The sequence below is a fragment of the Oryctolagus cuniculus genome, chromosome 9 (genome assembly GCF_051225735.1).
Source record: "Oryctolagus cuniculus isolate XC-2025 breed Fujian yellow rabbit chromosome 9, ASM5122573v1, whole genome shotgun sequence".
Classification (NCBI taxonomy): Eukaryota; Metazoa; Chordata; class Mammalia; order Lagomorpha; family Leporidae; genus Oryctolagus; species Oryctolagus cuniculus.
In genome coordinates, this window is record NC_142875.1 from 111,213,942 (window position 1) to 111,228,981 (window position 15,040).

At 46.6% G+C, this 15,040-nt stretch overlaps 1 long non-coding RNA gene across 6 annotated transcripts in view; it reads left to right on the forward strand.

Annotated features, from left to right (window-relative positions):
- Positions 1–15,040, forward strand: part of LOC149124729 (uncharacterized) — a 315,134-nt gene that overhangs the window by 72,884 nt on the left and 227,210 nt on the right. Inside the window, exon 3 of one of the 6 annotated variants that reach the window (XR_016213783.1) lies at positions 13,493–14,305. The exons of the other annotated variants lie outside the window; for them this stretch is intronic. This is a non-coding gene — a long non-coding RNA (uncharacterized LOC149124729). Of the gene's footprint in view, positions 1–13,492; positions 14,306–15,040 lie in introns of those variants that run through there. 6 annotated transcript variants of the gene reach the window in all.

Genomic DNA, 15,040 nt, shown 5'->3' on the forward strand with positions numbered 1-15,040 from the left:
AATCCCTTTTGCCATGTATAGTAACATTACAAGTTACACGGTACACAATGTGGACATCATTAGTGGGCCACTGTTCTGCGTGACATCTCTCTCTCTCTCTCTCTCTCTCTTACACACACACACACACACACACACACGTGTTTCTATACAAACATTACTTTCTTTTTTTCTTTCTTTTTTTTTTTTTTTGACAGGCAGAGTGGACAGTGAGAGAGAGACAGAGAGAAAGGTCTTCCTTTGCCGTTGGTTCACCCTCCAATGGCCGCCGCTGCAGCCGGCGCACCGTGCTGATCCTATGGCAGGAGCCAGGAGCCAGGAGCCAGGTGCTTTTCCTGGTCTCCCATGGGGTGCAGGGCCCAAGCACCTGGGCCATCCTCCACTGCACTCCCTGGCCATAGCAGAGAGCTGGCCTGGAAGAGGGGCAACCGGGATAGAATCCGGCGCCCCGACCGGGACTAGAACCCGGTATGCTGGCGCCGCAAGGTGGAGGATTAGCCTATTGAGCCACGGCGCCGGCCCACAAACATTACTTTCTTTGTGAATGCTGGCTATGACTCACACGACATATAGATAAGGACACTTCAAAAAGTTTGTGGAAAAATGGAACAAATTTATTATTTTGGTGCAAGTATTTTGAGGTAAAAAAAAACCAAAAATCCCTCCTGCACAGGTTTTTTATGATGCACACTTTCCATGAGCTTTGTCAGAACCCTTTGTATGTCCTCACATTTCTGGAGGATTTTTGTGACTGTTGATTTTTTTATGTCCAACCTCCCTTGTTCATTGTGTGCCTCAGAAATGTGATCCTGTCTTACTTCACCATAGAGTTGATCCTGAATAGATTGCTGACTGTCATGTCAGTCAGCCAAATTACCAGAAAGCAGGTCCACATCCCTCCCTCCATTCCCTGTGGGGGTGGGGCCAAGGCTGCATCAGAGCAGCTGACTGGCAGAGACTCACTGGGAGCCAACAGTGGTGCTGGTGCTGTTGGCTGCCTTTCTGAGTCACTGTCTTCGATTCCATGTGCCGGCTGTGTCTTAGCACCTGGGAGATGTCACCCTTCATATCTTTGACTTGACTATCCTCACAACCTCCTAGAAAAGTGAGGCAGACTCCAATATGGAGAACAAAGATGGAGACACAGGGGACTTGGACATTTCCACACCACCAAAGGGGAGTTTGTAGAGGGAGGAACTCCTGGCTCCTCATCCCCTCCCCTGGACCTGGCAGCTTCCTTCCTGCCATTCACATTATGTCATGGTATCTGGGCTTGTGGGCGAAATACAGACATGAGGGGCAAGTCAGAGATGCCTGCTAAAGCCCAGGGGTGCCATTCAGGACACAGCACATCTGGCAAGCCTTCCAACTCAGTCTGGCCTAGATTCTGTAATGAAATAAAACTTTCAGGCAGGCACAGTAGATTCTTGTATCTCATGGAAACCTGGCCAGAGATCTTCTATGGTTTCCCACTGCTCTTTGGATTAAGTCCCAAATCCTTAACAAATACCTGCATGACCTGGTCCCTGCTTACGTCTCTGCATTCCTCTTTCACCAGCATTTTCCTGGCTCTCAACATCCCTAGCAAGCTGTCACCTTTCAGTCTTTTTTTTTTTTTTTTTTTTTTTTTGACAGGCAGAGTAGACAGTGAGAGAGAGAGAGAGACAGAGAGAAAAGTCTTCCTTTTGCTGTTGGTTCGCCCTCCAATGGCTGCCGCAGCCAGTGCACTGCGGCTGGCGCACTGTGCTGATCCAATGGCAGGAGCCAGGTGCTTCTCCTGGTCTCCCATGCAGGTGCAGGGCCCAAGGACTTGGGCCATTCTCCACTGCACTCCTGGGCCATAGAAGAGAGCTGGCCTGGAAGAGGGGCAACCGGGACAGAATCCGGCACCCTGACCGGGACTAGAACCCGGTGTGCCAGCGCTGCAAGGCGGAGGATTAGCCTAGTGAGCCATGGCGCCAGCCACCTTTCAGTCTTGCAATGTGGCTGTGTCCCATGTTCCTGTTGTTCCCTTGTCTCTACTTTATCTGCTGAACTCTCACTCTACTTCAGGACTCTGCTGAAAGTCACTTACAGAAAGATTTCTGGGTACCCTCAGCTAGACTACATCTAAACAATCTCATAAAATACATCACAGTTGAGATGAGCTAATTTAACTGTTGTGATGTGAGCATTGCTTTAAGGTCATCTCTCATCTTTAGAGTAGGAACCCTACCAGAACTCACCTTATCTACCCATTTATTCTGAGAGTATAGCACAGCATCAGAGTATAGTTGGTGTTTAATAAGAATTTATCAAAATTATTAGCTTCCCAGTAAAATTCCCCAATATGCTAGGGAAGATATTATTGAAGAAACTTAGAGGTGATGACCTTCCAATTTGATTGCAGATTCTGAAGTCAAGCACTTCATTTTGTACATTTTTATCCCTCAAAATCTTGTCTCCCTTAATCCCATGTGTTAGCCATTATTGAACAGATACATGATGGTAGGAGCAAGAGAAATAATTGTAAGCTATTTTTGGCAGGGCAGAGGAGCAGGCCTGGCTCTAGAGCTGGCTTTGTCAATAACCTGTGGGATGACTCCGGAAGAGTTACTGACCTTATATTTGACTTACCTAGAAGCCTGGTTTGTGCCTCAGCACTGCCACTCTTTGGCTTGGGAGCAGAAGGCCTTGTAACCTCTGTTTAAGGAGGGAGGAATGGTGGATACATGTCTTCCCATGAGTCTGCACTGAGAAGTCTAAAAATTGTTCCTCAACTATGTAAAACAGTGGGGGGGAGTCAGAGGATTAAGGAAAGGTATACTCAGTTGGTCAAGATTCAGAGTAGGGAGGCAGAAGGAGTCCCCTGAAAAATTGGAGGTGGCAGGGATTGTGGGGAGCTACTCGGACTAGACTAAGTTACTGGAATTAAGACTTATTCTATGCATCTGCTCTCCCACAATATGGCGCTGAGAGAGGAGTAAGCAACTTTTACACAGCTGCCTCCAGTTCGACCAGGAGCTAATCCTGCTCCTGATTGGAGGAGAGCAGCGTGCTCGGCGTGTGGGTAGCAGAGTTGGGATTGGTGGAAGAGGACTATAAAGGAGGAGACAGACAACATGCACCAGGAACATCTAAGGGGAACATCCAGATAACATCTGAGCAGCCCCCGAGAGGGCCGGCCGGCGGTGTGCCGCTCCCCCGCGGAAGTGGGGAAAATGGCAGGGGGAGCCGCCCTTCCATGGAGGTGGAAGGATCGGCAGCCCACCCGGGAAGGACCAGCAGCAAACTGGGGAAGGGCTGAGCAAACAAAAGAACAGCGCAGGGTCGTGTGTCGTTCCTCCGCGAAGAGGGGGAGCGACATAATGGTGCCGTGACTCAGATATGAAACCTAGGAGGGAAGAAGCAGGAAAAAGTGGGGAAATACCAGAGAGAGAGACTAGGGAAGAGCTTAGGGAAAAGCCGGACGGAAAAAGTGCCAGAAGAAGTTGATTGAAAGCGAAAGTGAAAGCTGGAAGAAACATAGACTCGGATACGGACTATGGCGGGGAAGTTAGGAGAAATCTATGGTTGAAAGCGAAAGTGAAAGCCAGAAGAAACTTAGACTTGGATACGGACTGTGGGGAGAAGCCAGGAGAAATGAGAGGGGAATATTGTTGGAAGAAAAGTTAGGAAGCATACCGGGTAGAGAAAAATGTTGGGGAGGATGAAGCCGCGGGGGCAGGCCGAAGCGGAGACGTAAGCTAGGTTGGGATTCGTCAAGTCAGCCGGGGGAACAAAAGGCGAAAAACTCAAACCGGGAGCGGAGACGTAAGCTAGGTTGGAATCCGTCAGATTAGCCCGGGGAGCAAAAGACGGGAAGCCAAACCGAAAGGCGGAGACGTAAGCTAGGTTGGATTTCGTCAGGTTAGCCCGGGGGACTTAGACTGAAAACTAAACCAACCGATGGCAGAAACGTGAGCTAGGCTGTGATTCGCGGAAGCCGCCGCACGCAGAGAAAAGCGCGCGGGGCACAAGCGGAGAGAACGCATGGGGCGCGAGTAGATAGGAAGTGCGGGGCTGGTGCGGAGGCCGTGGTGCGGGCACGAAGGGGTGCGGAGACCGCGGAGCGCGCGAAGCCGGGAAGCCGCGCAGATGAGAGAAGCGTGGGCTGAAGCTGCGCAGAGCCAGGAAGCCGCCGCGGGGCGAGGCACCGAGAAGCTGCCTCGGGGCGGGCACCGGGAAGCCGCGGGGATAAGAGAGACAGAAGTATAGAAGTAAAATGAGAGAAATAGGAATGCTGGCAGATAGAAGTAAAATAGGAGAGATAGGAATGCCCAGAGATAGAGAAATAGAGAAAAATAAGGCCTCCCCACAACATGGCAATGAGAGAGCTTGGATTCGGTCTGCCTGATTAGTGAGGCGGTGAGCACCTGCGGGCGGCTAGCAGCTTATGCACCACAGGTCACCAAAGACAGGCACGTTATCAACACCAATAAGTCTCCCCACAATACGGCAATGAGAAAGCTCGGATTCGGTCTGTCTGATTAAGGCGATAAGCACTTGCAGGCAGCTTGAGCAGAACATGCACTGCAGGGCACCGAACACAGGCACGCATCAGTGCCTAAAAACCTCCTCACAACATGGCGAAGGAGGACCCGGATTCGGTTTGCCTGATTCGTAGGGCTTGTAAGCACCTGTGGGCAACTAGCAAGCAGAGCAGAGTGTGCGCCGCAGGGCACTGAAGACAGGCGCGAATCAACGCCAAAAAATAAAAAGAAAGGGGGAACTGTGGGGAGCAACTCGGACAAGACTAAGTTACTGGAATTAAGACTTATTCTATGCATCTGCTCTCCCACAATATGGCGCTGAGAGAGGAGTAAGCAACTTTTACACAGCGGCCTCCAGTTCGACCAATAACCTGCAGGAGCTAATCCTGCTCCTGATTGGAGGAGAGCAGCGTGCTCGGCGTGTGGGTAGCAGAGTTGGGATTGGTGGAAGAGGGCTATAAAGGAGGAGAGAGACAACATGCACCAGGAACATCTAAAGGGAACATCCAGATAACATCTGAGCAGCCCCTGAAAGAGCCGGCTGGCGGTGTGCCGCTCCCCCGCGGAAGTGGGGAAAGTGGCAGGGGGAGCCGCCCTTCCATGGAGGTGGAAGGATCGGCAGCCAACCCGGGAAGGACCAGCAGCAAACCCGGGGAGGGCCAAGCAGACAAAAGAACAGTGCAGGGTTTAGTGTCGTTCTTCCGTGAAGAGGGGGAGCGACAAGGGATTGTAGTATTTATCTGGTTCCAGGCCATATCTTACAGGTGAGGCACCTGAGGACCAGGTAAGCTTGCAGTCTCACCCAAGATTAGTGGCCAAGCCAGGACTCAGACACACCTTTTTCGTTAGCTTTGCTAATTCAGGGCTCTTCTTACTCTATCATCTACCTACCCACCCAGATGCCTTGTATGTACATCTGAACCCAGACATCCATAGGCAATGCAGTCTATAAACCTACATAACCTGGACTCCAGCTGAAGTTCTTGATTCTTTGAAATACTGATGATACTGGTTTGAGGCCTTCCTTCCATGGGCAGTAGGAGACCACCTTCCCTCCTATCTCTCCAGAGATTCATACTTGGACTTCCTCTTCTGCTGGTCATTTCAGGATTTGAATTCCTGCTTCTGCTGAATTCAATTTGTGGATCACCCTATGCATGGACAACCCATGCACAACTTTCCTTTCCCTCACTGAGTCCTTTTCTCCCTAATGGCACCAACACAAGGCTGATGTACAGCCATCTCTACCACTTTACTATTTGATAGGTGCCTTGTACTTAAATGTTCTTGGGCATTTCCTACTGACCACCATTCTCAGCAAGAGGCAGCTCCCTGCTGAGTGGAGTTATTGAACCAGTGGACCAAAGTCCCACCAATACAGCTGCTGTTGCAGCCCCTTGAGTCTTGCTGTCAACCACCATTAAAACCAGACTTTGGAGAATGCATACCCCTTCCCGTCTGTGTGTATTTCTGCCTCTCAAATAAATAAAGAAAGAAAAAGTGGGTGTTTAGCTTAATGGTTAAGACAATAGCTAAGAAGTTCACATCCTACACTGGGATACCTGGGTTCAATTCCTGGTTCCAGTTCCTGATTCTTTAGATTCCTGCCAGTGCAGACACTGGGAGGCAGCAGTGATAGCTCAAGTAATTGGATTTCTGCCCTGCTATGTGGAAGACCCGGATTAAGTTCCTGGCTTTCAGCTCCAGCCCTGACACAGCACTCACCGTTGTTGGCATTTGGATAGTGAAAAGTGGATGGACGTGCCCTCTTTCTCTCTCTGTTTCTCAAAGACAAAATAAAAAATCCATAAAAGCAAAAACAGGATCTTGGGAGGTTCTCAAGGAAGCCTGGAAGCCAGAGGCCAAGGTGGGGAACAGGGATATGGCTAGGCATCTTCATGGGCCAGGGAGTGGCTGCAGTGCAATGAGAGTGGGAGCTGGGTTCTCGGAAGAGGAGCATCGGCGTTCAGGGTCTTTACTGTTTCCTTCTAAGACATGGGTCTAGCCCAACTGGGAGGGTCTTTGATTTGTTTCCAGAAACTTCTCTTGTTTCTAACTGCTTTGACACTGGGCAGGGGATACTACTCAGGTAATCACAGAGTCTATTTCTCTTGCAAGTTAATGATGACAAACACAGCCAAATACTTACACATGCTTCTCATGTATTTCCTCCCTACACACCTGTGAAAAAGCTATTGCTTCTATTTTATAAGGGAGGAAACATACACAGGGTACAGAGCTTTTCCAAGTTCCCACAGCCAGCGAGTACTGGAGCTGGGACTCAAACTCCAGGCTATTCAGCGTCAGAAACCATGTATTGAACAACTCCACCAGCTGCCTTTGAGAAGACACTTGGAGCATGAGCTGGGATAACTGGATAAGATGTTTTCAAATGTTTAACCAAATACCAACATACAGGATTAAATTATTTGTGTGCAAACTATGAAGTGCTGTGCTAGTCAGGGTTCTGAGTTGCAAGGAACAGAAACTGTGGCTGGTGGTTGGTTGGGTGACTGGCAGAACTGAAGGGGAGGTTGGAGGACCAGGACGGGGAACAGAGCTTCTCCCTGGCTCCGTTTATCTGGAGACGGCTGCTGCTGACCTCACCAGAAAGTTGCTGCTGAAACCCCACGCCCTGGGTGCCACTATTCACCCTGACGGCATTGAAATAAAACAAGTACAATGCACAGTCACAAAATGCAAATGCAAAATCACAGCTATATAGCTCAATGAATCTACCCAGAGTAAACATACCCATGTACCTACCACCACCAAGATACAGAACCTGGAGTAAGCCACTTGGGATGCTTGCATTCCATATCATAGTGCCTGGTTTGAGTCCTGGTTACTCTCCTTCCTATCCACCTTCCTGCTAATGTGTATCCTAGGTGATGGCTCAAGTACTTGGATCCATGACACCAATTTGGGGACACATATTGAGTTCCAGACTCCTAGTCCAACTATGGCTATTGCAAGCATTTGAGGAGTGAGCTAGTGGATAAGATTCATTCTTTCTCTCCCTCTCCCTCTCCCTCTCCCTCCCTCCCTCCCTCCCTCCCTCCCTCCCTCCCTCTCTCTCTCTCTCTCTCTCTCTCTCTCTCCCCCTCTCCCTCTCCCTCTCCCTCCCCCTCCCCCTCCCCCTCCCCCTCTCTCCCTTCCTCCCTCCCTTCCTCTCTCCCTCTCTTTCTCTCTTTCAAGTAATAATAAAAAGAACTGCCAGAAATCATTAAGAAAAGGCCAAAAAATTCAATAGAATAAAAAGATAATATGAAATGGTCTATGTGATGTGAAATTCAAATTAAAACCACAATGAGATATCATTGATAATCCACTAGAATGGCTGAAGTGAAGATGACAGTAGTACCAGGATAGGCAAGGACATGGAGCATACAGGTCTCCCATGTGGGTGGCAGGGACCTACATACTTGAACCATCATCTGCTGCCTCCCAAGATGCATTAGCAGGAAACAGAAGTGGAGTAGCCAGGACTTGAACTGACACTCTGATGTGGGATGTGGGTGTCCTAAGCAGAGGTTATACCAGCTGTACCACAACACCCACCCTGTAGGAGTAATTCCCCATAGGAGCATTTTATATATTTTGGGTACAAATCTATTGACAGATAACTCTATTGCAAATATCTTCTGCTTTGTAGTTGATGTTTTCACTGTCTGTGATATCTTTGAACAAAAGTTGTTAATTTTAATGTAATCAACTTATTGATTTTTCTTTTCTTTGTGTTAGAGCTTTTCGTATCTTAAGAAATTCTTCGCCCACTCCAAGGTCATGAAGATAGTCTCCTATATTTCCTTCTAAAAACTTTATTGTTTTACCATGGCATTTCTTTTAAAAATGACTTTCAAATATATTCATTATGGCAATGAAAATTTTTGATTTCTCTGAGAATAATTACTGAATCTGTGTGAAGTATTTTGTCATCTCTTGAACAGACTATGTCAGATTTGTGTCCAATAACCTCTGGAAGCTTCAAATACTAGCAATGGTTTGAATCATTTAAGGCTAATTAGTTTCCCCTAAATAATTTTTACTGTTTGAAATAAAATAATTAAGCAAGAGTTCCACTGGTAGGGGAGAAACCCTCACTTTGTAGTGGAGAGAAATGCAAAGTCTCAAACCTTTTTGGGTTGCAAATATAAGAAATCCAACTCCAAATAGCTTAATGAGAGTAGGGGGAGAAGATTGGGGAGGGATTTGAGTTAATTCTCAACGTCAATAGCCAGGAAGGACAGCATGGGGCTGGCTTCAGACACACTTAGATCTAGACATTAAGACTTCCTAGGTCTCTGCCTCCACCTCTCTCTCTACATCTGCCTCCCTCTGTGTTTTGGCTTCATGGTCAAGAGGAAGGAAGATGGCCATTTACAGCACAAATTATGTATTATAATAACAACTGCTGAACTACTGGTACTTACAGGCACATCTCTATTTGAGCTAAATTCAGTGATGCCCTTTTACCAAGGTCTTTCTCCTTTCCCCCCTTCTCCGTGTGAGTGTGTGTGCCTGAGTGCTGTGGTGTCTTTCTCTCACTTTGAAAGGCTGTCTGCCCTATGTCATGTTGACAAGTATAAGACATGCTGGGAAAATGTCACAGCTGAATGGTCCTGAGGGAGCTAGCTTTGTCAAATGCCAAGCATGTGAGAAAGACAACAGCCCTCGGGGGTCTGGACAGAGAGTGACTAACAAGTGGAAGCCAAGGCCTGCCACCATTGGTGTCCCAAGATGGCCTTAGTGCTGACTTCAGAGCAAGTTAAAGACAGAGCACTATCATTAGGGAAGGGTGGGGTGAGGGCTCTTTTAAAATTCAGAGCTGAGTCCTGCTAGCCCTGGACTTGGGGGGCAATGAAGGAGCCTGACAGAGGAGTTTAGTCTCTGAGAGTCTGCAACTCCTCCTGGGTCTGAGAAGAGTGGTCTCTTAAACAAGGAAGAATACATTTGAATCCTCCAAAGGGATTTTAGCTGACTTGGTAGAAGGAGTAGAAGTTGGACAGGAAGTTATGAATTAAAAAATATTTTCAAGACTCCTATTCTAGTTCCACTGTAGAGGGCCCAGTTCAGTGTTTCCTCATGTAATTTTCCAGAAGCAAATGTGTATAGCCACAAGCACTTGTGCAAAACCACTGTATCTGGTTTTTGGGTTCAAGTTGGCTATGTTTCAGAGATTTCCCGAGTCATATTGAAAGAAAACACTTGTACTTAGAATGCAACAGATTGGATCCCATAAGAAGGAAGGCTTCTGCCTTTTACAGCAAGACACAGGATGGGTCTTTCTTTTTATTTCATGTTCATGTTCAGGGGTAACCATAAGACTTCTAAGACTAATTCATTCGATAAAGAATTGCTCTTTATCTTTTTTGCCCAGAAATATGTCAAATCCTAGGTTCACTAAAGACCATCTCCATACTTATATATTTCCATCCCAACTGGACATAGACATATAGGAGACAGGAGAGGGGAACTCAGGGACCAGATAGAAGATTACAACATATAGTCTCCAAAATATGAATTTAGATAGCAAATATTCCTTTTGATTCATAGACATATTCCACAGTCATGAAGTATCTGATTGTGGGAATGGAACAATGGATATTTACCTCCCTCCCCACCCCCTCTCGGATTCTATTTATTTATTTGAGAGGTATAACTGTTGGCCAAGAGAGGGAGAGACAGAGAGAAAGGTCATTCCTCTGCTGGTTCACTCCCCAAATAGCGACAATGACCAGAGCTGGGCTGATCCAATGCCAGGAGCCAGGAGCTTCTTCCAGTTCTCCCATGCAGATGCAGGGGCCCAAGCTCTTGGACCATTTTCCACTACTTTCCCAGGCCATAGACAGAGAGCTGGATCAGAAGAGGAGCAGCTGGGATATGAACTGACCCATATGGGGTGCCAGTGCTACAGGCAGAGGCTTAGCCTACTGCACCACAGTGCTGGTCCCAACAATGGATATTTTCTAATTATTCTAAATTCATTCACTCCTTTAACATATTATAAGAACTTATGATCCATTCCAGGGGCTTATGGGGGCATTCAAAAAGCAGTGGTAGGATTTTTGACTTCAGGAATCTCATAGCCTCATATGAACAAGAAAATGTGTAGAAAAATAGGGATAATTCAATCTAAGAGATCGTGAGCACCACAACCAAGATTTAACAAGCTGTGTATGCCATGTCTCATGGTTACAGGAAGACTATGGCCACCCTAAACAAAACAACTTTTTAGGATTTAAAGAACTTACTAGACTAGCTTCAGAATGATAAAAATAAGGAGAACTCCTGGAAATACTGAAGTATATTTAATTTTTAGGTTGTCACTAAGCTCCAATCACATTTAATATCATGACTCCTGGTATATTCAGGCCAGCTTGCACAACCCCTGTCCCTTTATAGTATCTTATAGGGGACTGACAGAAGTAGCCAAGAATCTCTAGGGTCTAAGACTGGAAGGAGATGGCTAACCTAGCTCATGTCTTAGGAGCTTTCTAATTTAATTCCAGGTATTAGCATTAAGACAATATTGTCTTTGCCTGGGAAAATTCCTTCTTTGCTTGGGAATAATAGGGGTATCTGTTAGAAGAACAGGCTAGGGAGAAGGTGCTCAGCTGAAGGAACCTCAAGATGTCACCCTATAAGTAATAAAGATACTCAAAGACAGGAGAGGTTATGTCTGGATGGTAGAATCAGAAAAAGCTTCAAGATGAAGCTAGAATTTGGGTTGGGTTTTTGATGTAGGAAACTTCCTAGAGGTGCCCCCAATCCTTCCCCCAGCCCCAGCAATGCCTAGAACCACAGCCAACATGTATTGGATGACCTTGCCTCTTTGGCCATGGCTGACTACAGGGGAGTTGAACATCTGTGAATCAGCCCAGTGGGCAAGTTCATCCAATGAGACTACCTTCCCCATACATTGGGAAATGGTATACATGATATGAGGCTACTCAGTTGGGTAGTAGACTTGGAATTAAAAAAAAAAACTTAAGAGGTAGACTTTTTTGTTCAATATACACAGAAAGTCTCATAAAGCAGAGAATGAAAACAAAAGGGCAGACTCCCAGGAGGATGTCAAGATGAGAGCATATTTGACTAGTGAGGCAGTAAGAGAGGAAGGGAGAGTGAGAAGAATGAGTCATTGATCCCCAGGCTTTCTAGTTTCTATTCCAGTTCCTTGTAAATCTTGGTGGTATTTGTTGCTTTGGGTTTTCATGAGATATCCTCTGTCTTTCCCATCAATTCCCTTTGAGTCAATTTTTGTCTCTTTCTGTCTTTGAAGGACAATGACATGTGAATTTGCATGGAGAGACCAAGAGATGAGGAAGAACACTATAGGCAGCTTGATCAATGCCTACAAGTTGAGAAATATAGGATTTTGTTAAAGGACAGTAAGAATAGTTCAGCTTGATTTGTTCATTCTATAAAAAAGGCTAGGAAGCAAGATAGGAAAATAAGTAGAGCTGAGTTGTGAAGACTAAAGAGCTGGGAGGCTAATATGGATGGAGTCACTGAATTTTTGAGCTGGAAAAGCAGATACTCAGACTTGTTTTTTTTGGAAGATCACAGAGAATAGACACCCAGTTTTATATCCAAAGAGTTTGTAAAACTCCTGCTTTTACAGGAGAGTTAAAGGAAATTGTTCTATGTCTCATTTCCATAAGATCTGGATGGTATGGCTTGCCCGCCTGCCCGCCCGCCCTCCCTTCCTTCCTCCCTCCCTCTTTCTCTTCTCTTCTCTTCTCTTCTCTTCTCTTCTCTTCTCTTCTCTTCTCTTCTCTTCTCTTCTCTTCTCTTCTCTTCTCTTCTCTTCTCTTCTCTTCTCTTCTCTTCTCTTCTCTTCTCTTCTCTCTCTTCCCCCTCCTTTTTTATGATTTATTTATTTACTTGAAAGACAGAGTTACACACTGGTTCACTCCCATAAATGGCCACAATGTCTGGACCTGAGCCAGGTGGAAGCCCAGAGCCTGAATCTCCCTCCAGGTCTTCTATGTGTGTGGCAGGGGCCCAAGGACTTGGAAAATCTTCTGCTGATTTCCTGGATGCATTACAGGGAGTAGGATAGGAAGTGGAGCAGCTGGGACTTGAACTATTGCTCATATGGGATGGCTGCATGGCAGGTAGCAGCTTAACTTTCTGTGCCACAACATCAATCCCAGATAGCTCACTTCATATTGGATACATACTCCCCTTTCCCTTTTATAATGAATAGCACCTAGAACAGAATCCAGGATTCTTCCCTTCTCTTTCTCGAATCAGTCCTATCTAAGCTGGGAATGAGGGTGGGGAATAGAAATTTTTACAACACAAGTTAAAATCTTTGAAGAGATTTATTGTCCAGGAAAATTTTCTTTCACCTACAATAGACACATAATACAAAGCGATGCATTAAGGGATATTTCAGTTTTGAAAGCATCATTTGGATGACCCTGAAAAGGCAGAGAAATATTCATTGTTCATTACTTTGTTAATGCTAATTGCACAGAAAGACATATTCATGCCCACAGCCAACATTATCCAGCCTTGGAAAAGAAACTGGGGTGGGGAGTGGATCTGCAGATGTGACTTCGTGGATGCCCTGTGTCAGTAAATGCTCATTCACTTTCCCGTGTTTTAAGTGATAGAAGGGAAACAGAAGGAGTACAGGGACAGTGAGTACCAGCTAATTTAGCAGCCAGCCTGCTCTCAGCAGTGATGGTTAATAACCTGGTTGGAAAGTAGAGATGATTTTAAGTAAAAATGATTGCTGAGGGTGAGGCAATGAGTCCAGTAATGGCCTAGTTAGGCAGGTATGTTCTGGGGAAGCTGTGATGGGCTAAGAGGAGACCATTTTCGTTTGAGGTGGGGGATGCCACACAGATAGGATAAGAGGAAACAAGCCTGAGTGACAGGAATCACACTCATCACTACCATTGCTTGCTTGCAGCATAGCAGTTCTGGCCAATTAACCTGGACTTCTCCCCACTTCTCTTGCTTGCCAGTGCTGCTAATGGTGTTGAGGTCAAGAGGGTATTCTTCACTTCAGCATCTACCTCATCACTGCCTGCCCCTGCTTACCACCAGCAGGTTCTGCAGTTGACACTTCTTGGCAGAGGAACACTCCCAAGAAGCACATGTGGAGAGGTGAAAACAGTGGAAATGCTGGCAAGAAGCAGGGGATTACGAGACAGGGTGTGATGTAATTATTTTTGCCCCAGTTGTTTGCATACAGAATCTTGCCATGGCATGGGGACAGTGCCTTGCCCTGGACCACCGTCACAAGGACTATAAAATATGGAGCTTGTAACAGAAGGTCTTAAAGACTGGCATATGTGAATCTGTGGATTTCTGGTCTCACTGGGGTTCATTCTCCATTGCTTGGTAAAGAATTGGGAAGGGCAGCCTTGCTCTAAATGAAGAAGCCCTTTTCTGTCCTGAGAGATGCAGTGGTTTGAAGAGGAAAACAGGCACAGGAAAGCCCCACTGATTTTTTGAGGGGTTGTGCTTGGAGCCATTCTCATGAACTGACAATATAAGGTCTTTCTCTGGCCGGCGCCGCGGCTCACTAGGCTAATCCTCCGCCTTGCGGCGCCAGCACATGGGGTTCTAGTCCTGGTCGGGGTGCCAGATTCTGTCCCGGTTGCCCCTCTTCCAGGCCAGCTCTCTGCTGTGGCCAGGGAGTGCAGTAGAAGATGGCCCAAGTGCTTGGGCCCTGCACCCCATGGAAGACCAGGATAAGTACCGGCTCCTGCCATCGGATCAGCGCAGCGCGCCGGCTGCAGTGTGCCAGCCGCGGCAGCCATTGGAGGGTGAACCAACGGCAAAGGAAGACCTTTTTCTCTGTCTCTCTCTCTCACTGTCCACTCTGCCTGTCCAAAAAGAAAAAAAAAAAACCAAAAACACAAAAAGCAAGGTCTTTCTCTGCCTAATCTTTTCAAGTGTGGCAAATAGAAAACACTCTTCTTGCTTGGGTAGACAGAGGATGAACTGAGTATGAACAAAGTTTGTGGGATGGGATGAGAGTATTCTACTTTCATGTTTTTTATTTTGAAACAATGGACTTGGGGCAGGTGTTTAAGTCCTGGCTCTGCTTCCAATTCTAGCCTCCTGCTAATGCACACCTCAGAAGGTAGCAGATGATGGCTGAAGGACTTGGGTCCCTGCCTTTGGGCTGGTCCAGTCCTGGCTTTTGTAGGCACTTGGGAATTGAACGAGTTAATGAGAGATTTCTTGTCTTGTCTTGTCTTGTCTTGTCTTGTCTGTCTCTCTCTCTCTCTCTCTCTCTCTCTCAATTTATTTATTTATTTATTTGAAAGGCAAAGTTACAAAGAAAGAAGGAGAGAGAGATACCTTTTATCCACTGGCTCATTCCCCAAATGGCTGCACCAGCTGGGGCTTGGCCACAGTAAATCCAGGAGCCAGGAACTCCATCCAGGTCTCCCACACAGTACTTGCATCATCTTTCCCTGTTCTCCCAGGTCCATCAGCAGGGAGCTGGATGGGAAGTGAAGCAGCCAGAACTGGTATTAATATAGGATATTGGCATTGAA